We start from the raw sequence: 15,779 nt of genomic DNA on the forward strand, positions 1-15,779 counted from the left end.
TCCTTTCACCACTGCCCTTCAAGGATGTCCCAGAAAGGGGCTATGGTGCCGTACCACCTTCAGATTTTACCTACATGTCATGCAGAACCATCTGCGAATGAGACCCTGGATTTTCTGTTCCTCTGTCAACTGATCATAGCAAACTCTCCATGAGGCCATAGATGCATGCTGGGAGAGAGAAGGCAATATATCAGGAGTGAGGACTGTGGGCATTTGGGCCACTTCATCATGTAACTTACTTGTGCCTTCAGGGCCTGATGACATATATAGCACTTCCATTTGATGATGGAATGTTGCTGTGCATACTCAACTTTATGGTTTGCTCAGTCAGATAATACTCAATTCATGATGGACAGCTCGGGTTGCATGGTAACTGTGGTGGCCCATAGTTAAGTGTTCAGTCTCTACTAAGGCCCCTGCACCCCAGGATCCAATCTTCCTCTGTGTTACTTCTCAAAGTCGTGTTGAAAGGTGTGCCTTCTGTACCCTCCCAGGGTGGGTAAGTTGGTCTTAAATGACAAATCCACTCTAACATCCCAGTCTTTCTAAGCCTCTGAATCTCTTCCTCTACACGAAACCAAGGCAGGTCTGGCATTTCTAATTTGCTCACCGTAGGCCACCTTTTGGTCCATATTTCATCCAAGCAACCAAACAATTAGAGCCCTTTCTGACTCTTCAAGCTGCAGCATTAAATGCAGAATTTCTGCTTAATGAGTCCATATCAATAACTTTCTGTCCGGCAGCATTCATACCCTGGGTGCCCAAAATAATACTTTTCACTATGCTTTTTGAAAGTTTCCTGGGGAACCTTTCTGAAAGGAGTGGCCCCCCTAGAGGGTAGGATAGGGACTAAGCAAGGTGTGAGGCCCAACATCCAGTATGGGAAGCCAATGAGAGATGTGCCACTCCTGTCAATGGGAGGTGCTCTCTCTGCTAGTTAGCAGGAGGGCCATCAGGAGCCTTCTCAGGCCTGTCAGCTGAATGGATGCCAGGTGGTCCGGGTCACTCATTCACTCCCCTTGGCTTCCGGCCCTGGCACAGGCCCCACTGTGACTAGCTGGAGTAGAGGCTGGAGAGTCTCTAGGTATTGACTCTACTCAATGCATTTGATCCTTTCAAATCCTGGCTCCATCCCAAGTTAAGTTCACTTTGTCACTCCTGTCTCCTCCTCCTACTACCATCTGACAAATTTTTGTTACCTTCATGTAGCAAGGACCATAAAATAAGCACTCTACCTGTCAGGTAGATTTTCAAACTTTTTTTTTTTTTTTTTTTTTTTGCGGTACGCAGGCCTCTCACCGCTGTGCCCTCTCCCGTTGCAGAGCACAGGCTCCGGACGCGCAGGCTCAGCGGCCATGGCTCACGGGCCCAGCCGCTCCGCGGCATGTGGGATCTTCCCGGACCGGGGCACGAACCCGCGTCCCCTGCATCGACAGGCGGACTCCCAACCACTGCGCCACCAGGAAAGCCCTCAAACATTTTTTTTTTTAAATTTCACACCTTAACCTTGGCTTTTGAAATTCAATAAGCAAGGATTTGATTACTTTTTTCTTGGTTCTTCTGTGCCAGCACACCATGAAGCAGTAGGTACCTCAAGTATAGCTCTCAACAGGGATGGTCACTCACCAAAGACCAGAAAAATGACATCTGCTCATATACCAAAATAGTAGCTTACTAAAATAAGAAAACAAGCCAAGGGTAGAATCCTGGGAAACATCAATATTTAAAGGTCTGGTGGAGGAGAAGTAGAGAAGGAATAAGAATGGACTCTTGAATACCAGAGAGGTAATGTATCAGAAATAAGATTAGCAGCGTCTGTGCCATAAAGGAGTGAGTAAGACAAAGATTGTTACAGGCCCATTGGCCTTAGTTATGAAGTCCCTGTGAAGCTGTGTATCTGAGGAGGCAGCATGGAATATGGATCAGAGACACATGTGTCTCAGTCTTAGCTCCACTCCCTACTCAGTACATGTGTGGCGTTGGATGAGTGGCTCAGCCTCCCATCCACCAGTTCTTCTTTGTGATGTTTAAAAATGCTTTAGTGGTTGTCAGAGTACAGTTTCAAGGACAGCAGTACCAGCATCACGGGGAAACCTATTAGAAATGCAACTTCTTGAGCCCTACCCCAGATCTATGGAATCAGAAACTCTGGGGGGTGGGCCCAGCAATCTGTGTCTGACCGCGCCTCCCAGGTGGCTGTGGTCATACTAAAGGTCGAGAACCACACCTCTATAGAATTGATGCAATGAGGAAAAGAGATGCAAATGTATTGAAGCGAGGACAGTACTGCTGACACGTGTGAGATCTTTTTTTTAAATGTTGAATAATAGTCTGTATTTCTTTTTTTTTTTACATCTTTATTGGAGTATAATTACTTTACAATGGTGTGTTAGTTTCTGCTTTATAACAAAGTGAATCAGTTATACATATACATATGTTCCCATATCTCTTCCCTCTTGCATCTCCCTCCCTCCCACCCTCCCTATCCCACCCCTCCAGGCGGTCACAAAGCACAGAGCTGATCTCCCTGTGCTATGCAGCTGCTTCCCACTAGCTATCTACCTTACGTTTGGTAGTGTATATATGTCCATGCATCTCTCTCGCTTTGTCACAGCTTACCCTTCCCCCTCCCCGTATCCTCAAGTCCATTCTCTAGTAGGTCTGTGTCTTTATTCCTGTATTACCCCTAGGTTCTTCATGACATTGAGTAGACTCTGCTTGTCCCCTTTCTACCTTCAAGCCTACCCTCCCTCTGGTCTTTCTGAGCTAACCTGCTAATCCTTTCCCTTGTTTCTCAGCCGTAGTCTTCTCCCTCCTTCTTGTCCCCATTCCGTCACAAAGGAACACTCCAACGTACTTACTTAGCTCCCCTAGGCCAATTACTGATAATGCGGTCCTCATGGTGATGAAAGAGGCAATTAGTCCAAATGCATTTTCTTTTTGCTGAACAAAACAGAGCTAACTGGCTATTTAAAGTCATGTAGGAACCTCCACACACAAAGCCCAATTATTTGGCTGAATTTTTCACTTTCCAATTGCTTATGTTTGTGCTGTGTAGACAAAACCTCAACTAATTACTCTGTAGGTTTCTGGCTCTAACAGTATCAACAGAATGTAGAAGTCACATATTTGAAGATGCAGCCAAATGGGGTTCCCGGGAAGAGGCAATAAGCAACGGCTTTTCCGCAAATTTGGGTCCGTTTTTATTTCTAGTAAAAGCTCATAATGAAAATTGCTATGTGCACTTGCTGACAAACACATTGAAATGAACAGAGCATCACTACTTGGCACAATACAGGTTTTGCTCCGTGGCTCTTATTTGTCACAGCATTTTCATCCTTTACCAGAACTTTGTTTTTCTAATCACTAGATTGATAGAAGTGAATGTGGAGGATCAGGAAGAAAGAAAAAGCTTGGAAACAAATAGCCACGTGCTGCATTTTTATCAATCCCATGGCTTAATTGATAATCAGTGCGTTTTCATTCAGTTTAAAACCAAAATTGTGACTTAGCTGTATGGAAGAAAGCTCTCCTTCCAAGCTACTTGAGGTACTAGAAATAGCATTAATCTGTCACAATTTAAATAGATTTTATTAGGCAGATTATGTACAATCAGGTATCGGTTTTAATTGGGCAGTTGCCACGGAGCCTCAAAAATATTGTCAGGAGCGTGTTGTGCTGTGATATTTGGAGTAGTTTTGTCCCCGTCAGTGTCTCTCTGTTTCAGATGTCTTTAGCACTGATGGATTTATCAATCTTCATCTCATTGCTCTTATGTCTGTTTTCCAACCCCCCTCAGCGGCACTGATTCCCCTCCTGGAAGGGTCAGCCGGCTGCACTTTCTCTGCCATTCTTGACTCAAGGCAAAGAGGATTTAAACAGCCTTGTATGCCAATACTGATTTCTGGGACCCTGTGGCTCCCTTGAATTAAAATTCTAGCTTAGGGAAAATAGGAGAGGGCTTTTCCTTACATTTTGGCCCATATTTATGAACTCAGGCCTGGGCTCCTGATAAACTTATTTTTTTCTCTCCCTTTTTCCTTTTATTGTTATTGTCATTACGATTGTACATTTAATAAAGGTTTGCAATGTTTCAGGTACCATTGAGTAAATCCCAACCATAAGATTATAAGTGGGGTCCCAAAACTTCAACCATGTAAAATACAAGTTTCTTTATTGCGAGGTTGATGAAATGCTCTGAGTCAGCCTGTTTTGTAGCCAGGCAGCTGGAGTTCCAGATCCCAGGAGACAGGTGACAATAGCATTGTATCTGAAATTTGCATTATTTTGGGGCTTACTTATATTTTTACATATATTATCATCTCACTTAATTTTCACAAAACCCTGTAAGAAAGATATGACTATTATTCCCATTTGACAGATAAGACTGTCACAGTTTAGAGAGCTCAGGTACCTTGCCCATGGGCACAGATCATTGTCTTCTGTATCTCTAGCCCAGATGTGGCTCACTGAGTGCCCTAGCTTTTATCCACCGTGTTATAATTTCCTGCCTTTGTTATGCTCCTTAAAGTCTGAAAGCCTTACCCTGAACCGCAGCCTGGTATAAACTGAAGGCAGACTTTCCTGATAACACCAGCAGCTCCAAAGACTCCAGGACAATGCCTGCCTGTCTACCCCACTGTCAAAATCTCTCTGCCTGGTTGAGAACACAACCTCTTCTAGGAATGACCCATGTCCCATGCGGACTGTGGCTTGAGTCACACTGGGTGGTGCTGGCACTTAAACCATGTGACCTTAGCCAAGTAACTTGGCTTCTGTGACCTCAGCTTCCTCTTCTGCAAAATGAATATAATGATCATGCACTTTTGTCATGTAGGTGGAAGACAATATATACGTAAAACTCCGGCACTAGTACCTAGGTGCTTAATCAATAAATGGTACCATCCTTCCTTTGGCCAGTGCAGCTACCAGCTACTTGTCCACAGTTCACTGGACTTATCTCTCAGCTCTCAGTTGCTGACTGAGTATGCCAACCTTGAGCTTTTTCTTTGACTGAATTTATTCTCTACTACTAGGGAAAAAAACACAACCCAAGTTCCAAAACGCTGAGGTAAAAACAGGCAGTCATTGTTAAGACTAGTTTCTATTCTGTATCATAACATTAACTTTTAAAATATTCTGGTGTTTTTTGGAGGGGGAAAGGAAGAGCCAATTGTCTATGAAATACTTTTTGACAGCTTTAGCGTATAACCTAAAATTTAGTAAAGCCTTCAAGTGTTTAGCTGACAGGAAAGCCTTTTCTCTTCCCCTCCCATTTTCCATACCTCTCTGGTTTCCTAGGATGCAGCAAAAGTGGTTTCAAGAGGGAAGTTAATAGCAATACAGGTCCACCTTAAGAAATAATAAAAATCTCAAATAAACAGTCTTTCTTTACATTAAACATCAGAAAAAAGAACAAACAAAGCCCAAAATTAATAGAAAGAAGAAAACAATAAAGAACAGAGTGGAAATAAATGAAATAGAGACTAAAAAGATAATAGAGAAGATCAGTGAAACTAAGAGCTAGTTTTTTGAAAAGAAAAAATTGACAACCTTTAAATAGACTAACCAAGGGAAAAATAAAAAAAGGAGTTCAAAAAATAAAATCAGAAGTGAAAGAGAAGTTACAGCTAATACCACAGAAATACAGAGGATCATAAGCCACTACTGCAAACAGTTATATGCCAACAACTTGGACAACATTAGTTAGAACTAATAAATGAATTCAGTATAGTTGCAAGATACAAAACAAATACACAGAAATCTGTGGCATTTTGATACACTAATAATGAACTATCAGAAAGAAATTAATAAAAGAATTCCATTTACAATTGTATCAAAAAGAATGAAATTCCTAGGAATAAATTTAACCAAGGAGGTGGAAGACCTGTACACTAAAAACTATAAGACACTATTAAAAGAAATTGAAGAAGATATAAATAAATGGAAAGATATACTAAACTCATGGATTAGAAAAATTATTATTGTTAAAATATCCATACTGCCAAAAGCAATCTACAGATTCAGTGCAATCTCTATCAAATGGCATTTTTCACAGAGCTAGGACAAATGACTGTAAAATTTGTATGGAGCTGCGCAAGATCCCAAATAGCCAAAGCAATCTTGAGAAAGAAGAACAAAGCTGGAAGTATTACACTCCCTGACTTCAGACTATATTACAAAGCTATGGTAATCAAAAGAGTATGGTACTGGCATGAAACCGACACATAGATCAACGGAACAGAATAGAGAGCCCAGAAGTAAATTCATGTTAATATGATCAGTTAATCTACCACAAAGGAGGCAAGACTGTATTATGGGGGAAAGACAATCTTTTTAATAACTGGTTTTTAGGAAAACTGGACACCCAGATGTAAAAGAATAAAACTAGACCACTGTCTTACATCTAGAAAAAAAATTAACTCAAAATGGATTAAAGACTTGAATGTAAGACCCCAAACCATAAAATTGCTAGAAGAAAACACAGGTGGTGAGCTATTGGAATCAGTTTTAGCAGTGTTTTGGTGCATCTGACTCCAAAGGCAACGGAAATAAAAGCAAAAATAAACAAATGGGACTACATCAAACCAAAAACTTCTGCACAGCAAAGGAAACCATCATCAAAATGAAAAGGCAACCTACTGAATGGGAGAAGATATTTGCAAATCATGTATCCAATAAGGGGTTAATATCCAAAATATATAAAGAACTAATACAACTCAACAACAACAACAACAAAGCCAATTGAAAAAGAGGATCTGAAAATACATTTTTCCAAAGAAGACATACACATGGCCAACAGATATGTGAAAATGGTCAACGTCATTAATCATCAGAGAAATGCAAATCAAACCACAGCAAGATATTGCCTGACACCTATCAGAATGGCTATTAGCAAGAAGATAAGAAAGAACAGTTGTTGGCAAGGATGCAGAGAAAAGGTAAGTCTTGTGAACTGTTGGTGGGAGTGTAAATTGGTACAGCCACAATGGATAACAGTATGGAGATTCCTAAAAAAATTAAAAATAGATCCAGCTATTTCACCTTTGGATATTTATCTGAAGAATATGAAAACACTAACTCAAAAAAGATATATATGTACCCCTATCACTGCATTATTTACAATAGCCAAGATATGAAAGCAACCTAAGTGTCCATGGATAGTTGAATGGATAAAGATGATGTGATATATATGTATACATATATACATAACGCACATACACAAAATGGAATATTAGTCAGCCTTAAAAAATGAAATCTTACCATTTGCAACATGAATAGACCTTGAAGGTATTACATTAATTGAAATAAATCAAAGACAAATACCCTGTGATTTCACCCATATGTAGAATCTTAAAAGCAAAACAAATGAACAAACAAAACAAACTCATAGGTATGGAGGACAGATGGGTGGTTACCAGAGGGGAAGGGAATTGGTGGATGGATGAAATAGGTGAAGGAGATCAATTGTATGGTGATGGACAGCAACTAGACTTTTGGTGGTGATCACTTTGTAGTGTGTACAGATATTGAATTATGCTGTACACACGAAACTTATATAATATTATATACCAATTTTACCTCAAAAAAAAAAAAAAGAGTTGGAGCCAAACATAAATCTAGGACTCTTTTTTTTTTTTCTTTTTTTTGGCTGTGTTGGGTCTTCGTTGCTGCATGTGGGCTTTCTCTAGTTGGGGCAAGCGGGGGCTACTCTTCATTGCGGTGCGTGGACTTCTCATTGAGGTGGCTTCTCTTGTTGCGGAGCATGGGCCCTAGGTGCATGGGCTCAGTAGTTGTGGCTCGTGGGCTCTAGAGCGCAGGCTCAGTAGTTGTGGTGCACAGGATTAGGTGCTCTGCGGCATGTGGGATCTTCCTGGACCAGGGCTTGAACCTGTGGCCCCTGCATTGGCAGGCGGATTCTTAACCACTGTGCCACCAGGGAAGCCCTAAACCTAGGACTCTTGATTTTGTTTTAAATATCTTGTTCTAGCACTTAATTCTTGATGAGATGTAACTATATTTTAACTCAAATTACAGCAGTCAAATTGGAATTTAGAAGTCCAGCTTCATCTAAACAGCACGTTTCTAGTTTTGAAAATATTTGTTCATTATTTGAAGGGCAATGATTCAGTTGTTGTATTCTTAGAAGAGAATAACAGTAAAAGATAACAATAAAAATTTCAGTATTGCTCTCCCCCCCCTCCCCCTCTTTCTCCTCTTCCACGTCTGCTATAGAAGTGTTGAAAGCATAAACATCAATGTGAAATAGAAACTTTGCTCTCTGCTGTAAAGAAGGGAAGCCAAGTATTGATTCATCCCACCAATCCAAATAGACCTCAGAAATTAGATTGTGGAAGCTGAGATTCATCTGCATATAACATTTTTCTTCTGGTAAAAGAACCTCTTTCTCATATGGAGAACAGAGGACCAGTCTCCTTGTACAGGGATGGGAGGTCATCAAACCTTGGCCAATTAGGGTCATTCCCAGTACTGCATCTTTTCTCTCTGAAATTATAAGCCATAAGGCAGAATATACTCCAAGAGTACTGTACGACATCATCTATTTTAGCAGGGAAAAGAAATTTCCAGAGAATAAAGCCAAAACAGGGAAAAGCAGATTTGACACATGGAGCGAGAGGGAGAGGGGGTTGGGGATGGGGAGAGGGGGAGAGAGGGAGGGGGAGGGGGGACAGAAGTCTAGAGAGGGTGGGGAGTGGATAAAGAAAGAAAGAAAGAAGAGAAAAAGGTAGAGACAGTGAGGAAGAAAGAGAGCAGGACAGAGAGCCCAAGGTTTCTGTGAACATTTGACCTAAGAGCCCTCCATCCCTGTTTGAAGTCTGCACTCTTCTATACTCTTCAGTTACATGCACCAAAATATTCCTATTTTTCTTCAGCGAGATGAGGTTGTCATTCTGTCACAGTGAAAAATAAACATCTTCTTTGTCAGTTATACCTCAGTAAAGCTGGGGGGGATATGATTTATAATTTTTAAATTATGAAATAAAGGAATAGCATTGATGGTAAAAAGAAATTAATAAATATCTTGATAAGCATGATCACTTTGTGTGTCTAATCAGATAAGGGAAGCATCTAAGCTCTATGGCAACCTTCCTTGACATTTCAACATGCCTTTGACCATGCAGTAGATCAGGTTATGAAATCTAAATTTGTACTCAATCACAGTCTTTCAACCAGGGCTTGCACTACAGAGAATTCCAAAAAAGTAAAGTTGCCTTTGATGCTAGTTTCTCTTCAGTGTTGCCACATACAAACAGATTTTCATTACTCATGTGCAAAGGAGAGAAAATAATTTGATACACTTATTAATATGTAAAGGTTAATGAACTTACATTTTACTCCTTCTAGTAATATGACTGTATTTCATAAGGGTTAGCATCAATGATTAATCTAAAGAAATGAATGTCTAATTGTGAAATTGCAAGGGCTGTGGCACATGGATGAGGAAGATATTTTGTGTCAGGGAAATTTTTTTTTTTTTTTTTTTTTTGCAGTTCACGGGCCTCTCACTGTTGTGGCCTTTCCCGTTGTGGAGCACAGGCTCCAGACGCGCAGGCTCAGCAGCCATGGCTCACGGGCCCAGCCGCTCCGCAGCATGTGGGATCTTCCCGGACCGGGGCACGAACCCGTGTCCCCTGCATCGGCAGGCGGACTCTCAACCACTGCGCCACCAGGGAAGCCCGTGTCAGGGAAATTATTCTCCTTTTTATGTGAGGAACTGTAAAAGTGACATTTTAGATATCAAAAGCTTGGGCATCTCTTTACATTATTCAAAATCCAGATGAGTGGTCATGCACGGGATCAACTCAGAGTTTGTTTCTTAGAATAGAATAAGGCATATAATTTCACAAAAATAATTTACAATTATTTATGCCAAATTCCTTCAAAATCCAGACACATTAATATCCCAGTTCCCTTTGACTTAGTGCCCTCAGGGACTTTTACCAGAAGGTCATTCTTTTTTTTTTTTTTTTAACATCTTTATTAGCAGGTCATTCTTTACCATCTGGGTGCATGAGAGATCAGAAAATGAATGTAGAAGCCTTAAATCTGAACTGTTTTTAATTACAATGAAATCATGTTTATGATTTCTATTCATTCCAGTCACAAGGCGTGACAAAAGGTCACTAAACAAATGGCTGATTTACACAATTAAATAATCAAAACATCTAATAAAAATAAAAACATTGACAAGTCTGAATTTCTGGAGGAGGTGAAGGATAATCCAGGTGTATTTTAGACACATTCCCATCGTGCACTTAGCAATGAAGATCACTTTTCAGATGCTCTCCCCTACACTTGATCTCTTTTTTTCTTCATCGCCCTCCACTTTCCATTCTTTTTTCATTTTTCCTCCCTTTTCTCTTCCTTCCATCATTCTTTCCTCCCACCTCCTCCTTCAATTTATTTGGTTAGTATTTACTGGGAAGCTAATCAGTTCCAGGCAGTGGGCTAAACACTGGGGATTAAACATGAAAAGGCAGAGTGCCTGCTGTAGCAGTTTTCTCTTGCTCAGTAACAAATTACCACCAACTTAGTGGCTTAACCTAACACCCGTTCATTAGCTCCCAACTTTGTATGTCAGAAGTCCAGCCTGGAAGAATCTCTGCTCAGGGTCTCACATGGCCAAAATCCAGATGCCAGCCATGCTGGGATCTCAGGTATAAGGTTCTGAGGACAAATGCATTTCCAAGTTCATTCATGTTATGGGCAGGATTCAGTTCCTTGCAGTCATAAAACTGAGATCCTGGTTTCTTTGCTGACTGTCATCCAGGGACTCTCTCAGCTCTTAAAGTCACCCACTTTTCTTTTCACATGACCCCTCCATCTTTGAGCCAGCAACAGTGTGTTGAATACCCCTCCTGCACTGTCTCTCTCTGCCTTCCTCTTGAGTCACCAGTCAGAAAAAACTCTGCTTTTAATGGGCCTCCCTGACTAAAGAGTCCAGATTGCTGTTCCTATGTAACAAAACATAATCTCAGGAGTGATAGCTCATCATATTCACAGATCTCAGGGACTCAGGCAGGACATTTTTGGGGATCCATTGCAGACATTCTACCTACCGCATCTGCCATCAAGGTGCTCACAATCTAGTGGGAACAGACAAATTACACATTACAATAACTGTACAAAAGAGGGTGGGGTAAAGAAAATGTGGTATGTATATACAATGGACTATTATTCAGTCATAAAAAGTAAAAAGATATGATACATGCTACAACATGGATAAATGTTGAAGGCATTATGTAAGTGAAATAAGCCAGACACAGAAGGACAAATATTGTATGATTCTACATATGAGGTACCAGAATAGGCAAATCATAGAGACAGAAAGAATAGAGGTTACCAGGGGCTGAGGGAAGGAAGAAAGAGGGGGATATTGTTTAATGGTACAGAGTTTCTGTTTGGGATATGATGAAAACATTCTGGAAATGCACAGCATTGTTAACGTACTTGCACTGAATTATAAGTGGTTTAACTTAAAAGTTAAACCACTTAAAAGTGGTTTAAACGGCAAATTTCATGTTATGTATATTTTCCCACAATAAAAGAAAATTAAAATGTTTAAAAAAATAGAGTAGGGACTGGGACTTCCCTGGTGGTTCAGTGGTTAAGAATCTGCCTTCCAATGCAGAGGACATAGGTTTGATCCCTACTCAGGGAACTAAGATCCCACATGCCGCAGGGCAGCTAAGCCTGAGTGCTCTAGAGCCCACGAGCCACAACTAGAGAGCCTGCATGCTGCAGCTACTGAGCCCATGCGTTCTAGAGCCCGCACACCACAACTAGAGAGGAACCTGTGCACCACGACAAAAGATCCCACATGCTGCAATGAAGATCCCACAACTAAGTCCCCATGCAGCCAAATAAATAAATATTAAAAAAAAAATAGGGCTTCCCTGGTGGCGCAGTGGTTGAGAGTCTGCCTGTCGATGCAGGGGACACAGGTTCGTGCCCCGGTCCGGGAGGATCCCACATGCCGCGGAGCAGCTGGGCCCATGAGCCATGGCCACTGGGCCTGCGCGTCCGGAGCCTGTGTTCCGCGACGTGAGAGACCCGTGTACCGCAAAAAAAAAAAAAAAAAAAATAGAGTAGGGACATAGGAAAAGAACAGCATAAACTGCTTCCTGAAACATCAAAGTGTCAGATGGGGCAGGGGATAAGATCACACGAGTGTGGGCGGGGAGAAGGGTGTGTCCTGTGAGGTAAGGAGGGGTAGTGGCATAATTTCAGTTCTCTTTTTGATCATCTCAAGCTTAGAGTAATGTGTTCATTTTGTCCAGATATGGCCTTTCTCACAGGCTGCCTGGAAAACAAGCCTTACTTAGCAATCACTGGTAGTCCTAGAACCTTGAGTGTTGGTGGTAGAGGTGTGAATTAAGTTAGCTGCTATTCGTTAAATGTCACATTGGTGACCCCAAGTTCACCTTGTTTCTAGGAAATAAAGAAGGAAACACAGAGACTGAACCCTCCTCTGTGCTGGCCCCTGGGCTTCCTTACAGAGCACCGATGCCTCAGAATAACTTTGCCAGTGGAGTACTATTATCCCCAGTTTTACCAATAAAATAATTGAGGTTTTGAGAGTGTAGATAATTTCCCCCATGTCAGGTGAAGCACCTTCCCACATCAGGGTCTTGTAATATGCTATTCCCTCTACCATGATTATCTGTCTTCTTTCTCAGCGCTGTCACCAACACCCCTCCCCCACCACATCTGCTTAATGTGCTTCATCTAACTCCTCCCCGTTAAGCAGGGCTGCCATATTCAGCTTTACAGATGTGCTCTGCAAAAGATCCAGGAGCACTATTCACATAGATTCCAGTGTAAAAGTTGCCCCCTGGTGTTGTACAAACACATATGGCAAACCTCTCTTAAGTTTCGGCTTAGGTGTTATTCCCCAGAGTGGAGGGCTTGGTTAGATCTCCACTCATATTGCATCTGTAGTCTCCTTCAAAGCGTCTATTACAAGTCTACTTTAATAGTTATTTGCATAATTAATGTTTGGTATGTGACTTCCCTGCTAAACTGTAAGTTCAGTAAAGGGAGGAATTTCATCTGCCTTCAATCCATTTCTGTCTCATTTATTTGTTCAAAAAGATTTATGTGAGTTCAAAACAAGGCTCATTTCATTGTAATTTAGTGGTGGTGCCTGGGACTGTAGCACAGAAGTATGTGAAACTCAAAGAATAGCACACTAGCTCTCTAAACCTTAACTCTTTTTTTTTTTTTTAATATTTATTTATTTATATTTGGCTGTGTTGGGTCTTTGTTTCTGTGTGAGGGCTTTCTCTAGTTGCGGTGAGCGGGGGCCACTCTTCATCGCGGTGCGTGGGCCTCTCACTGTCGCGGCCTCTCTTGTTGCGGAGCACAGGCTCCAGACGCGCAGGCTCAGTAGTTGTGGCTCACGGGCCCAGTTGCTCCGTGGCATGTGGGATCTTCTCAGACCAGGGTTCGAACCCATGTCCCCTGCATTAGCAGGTGGATTCTCAACCACTGCGCCACCAGGGAAGCCCTAAACCTTAACTCTTACATTATTCATTTTTTTCTACAGCATGTTAAATAAATAACATTTTTTGAAATTTTATACATATGTTAATCATAATGCTTAACATGCCTTTATTATCTGGTGAAGGGGCACTCCACACAGCCACATTTTTTACTAGATGACTATAGTGAATTGAACACGTCCACTTGGAAACTTAGAATGTGACTTTATTTGAAAATAGGGTCTTTGCAGGTATAATTGGTTAAGACGAGGTCATACTTGATTAAAGTAGGCCCCCTAACTCAGTGACTGGTGTCTTTATAGGAGAAAGGGGAGAGAGATTCAGACACAGAGACAGAGTAGACATAGGAAGAAAGAGGCCATGTGACAACAGAGGCAGAGATAGGAGTGATGCAGCTGCCCGCCAAGGAACACCAAGGATTGCTGGCCACCACCAGAAGCAGAAAGAGGCAAGGAAAGTTTCTTCCCTAGAGCCTCTGGAAGCAGAGTGGCCTACAGCCCCCTTGATTTCAGACTTCTGGACTCCACAACTATAAGTGAATGAATTTCTATTCTTTTAAACCATCTAGTTTATGCTGCTATGTTACGGCACTCTCAGGAAACAAAAATAAAAACCTTTTCTATAACTACATGGAGTCAAGATAGTGCTAAGTGCTCTGACAAATAAACCTCAAAATTTCAGCATCTTATTAATAGAAGTTTGAGACTCAGGAGTTAGAGTCTACTGTAGATGTTCCAGGTGTATTGGTGGCTGTCCTCCACATGGTGATTCAGTGCCGCAGGCCCTTTTTGCCTGTGGAAAGGGAGAGAGTTTAGAACACATACCCACTTTTTAATTGCCTTAAGTGACACTCGTTTCTGTTCACAGTCTGTTGGCAAGAACTGGTGACATGCCTACACTAGATAAAAGAGTAAATACAGATGCTTTTGAATGGCAATGCTATATTGTGGGAAGGGAACACAAATTTGGCTGGACAGTTTGCCGTCTCTGCCCCATTGACCTCCCAACCTCAGTAGATTTGCCCAGTTGGAGCAGTGACCTCATACTTGGCAAAAACAATGAGCTTGATTAATCAGATTCTCATTCTTGGGAATTTTGTTTTAGAACCTCAGAAAGAATCAGGCACTTACCAGAGGAGCTAATGCTGACAGGATGTACTCAGAGAGCCATAGGTAGGGTCACAGCCACGAACAGTTATGAGAAGCCCAAGTTCTGAGGAAGCAGAGCTATGCATAATCAGAAACCTTGATGAATATGCAATTCAACAAGAGAAGGATACTAGCTGACAATCAAGAGTAGCTAGGTCATGTTAATAGCAGAGTACCAGAGAGAAACTCTTCAAACTCCTTCTGCTAGGGCCCCTAAAGAAGCTGTAGATCAAGTGTCAACCTTCTAACACTCAACCTGAGTATATTTCCTGTTTCTGGAATCCCCTGACACGTCAGCTGCCACTGTTCCTCATGTATGCTTGCCATATCCTCCCCTGTGCCATCCACCTTCTGTGACTTAGTTTGAGTAGTTGTTTCTTGCGATCCAAAGAATATCACAAAAGCAGTCATCCTGTACTTGTCTCTTGTCAACTGCATATTAGAGAGAAAGAAAGCAAATTAACCTGTAGAAGATTTACAGCAAGTACACAACATAACTCTGACTCAGCAGCCCATTTTTTGGTTTGCTGGGCCATTCTGCTCCCATGGAAAAGCTCAGTGGCCAGATAGAGTTCATGCTATATCATTTAGGGTTCTTAGTCATGGACAACAGGATTCACTCTGGCTCTTTAAGCAGAAAAAGGTTTATTACAGGGCCATGGGTAGAGCAAAACTTGTAGGAGGAAAACTAAGTTTGGATGAAGCCAGGAGAAATGGTCAACCATTCAATGAAGCTGTCCTAGCAAAACCCACAGACGCTCAGCACCTATGATGCTTGCTTGGAACTGGAGAGAAAACTGTTCACAGCATTTGTCCCAGAAGGACTAAACTCCTCTGCCATAGAGCTTGTCTGAAGATCCAGTTTCCCCCCAGTGTGGCTTCCCCTTCAGGTTGCCGTCTTCTGCTTTCAAGTTTTTTCTCCACAAAACCTATGATCACAAACAGAAACCTAGTTGCCAAGGGAGTGCGGGAAATGTAGTTGTTATGGCCTTTCCGGTCTTTGTAGTACAGAAGGGCAGGTGGAACTGGGTGTGAAAGGGTGTTGAATATGCCAATCTCTAGTGGTTATAATACATATCAACCCTTAGAAACTGACTATGAGAGG

Source organism: Globicephala melas, chromosome 9 (assembly GCF_963455315.2).
Source record: "Globicephala melas chromosome 9, mGloMel1.2, whole genome shotgun sequence".
Classification (NCBI taxonomy): domain Eukaryota; kingdom Metazoa; phylum Chordata; class Mammalia; order Artiodactyla; family Delphinidae; genus Globicephala; species Globicephala melas.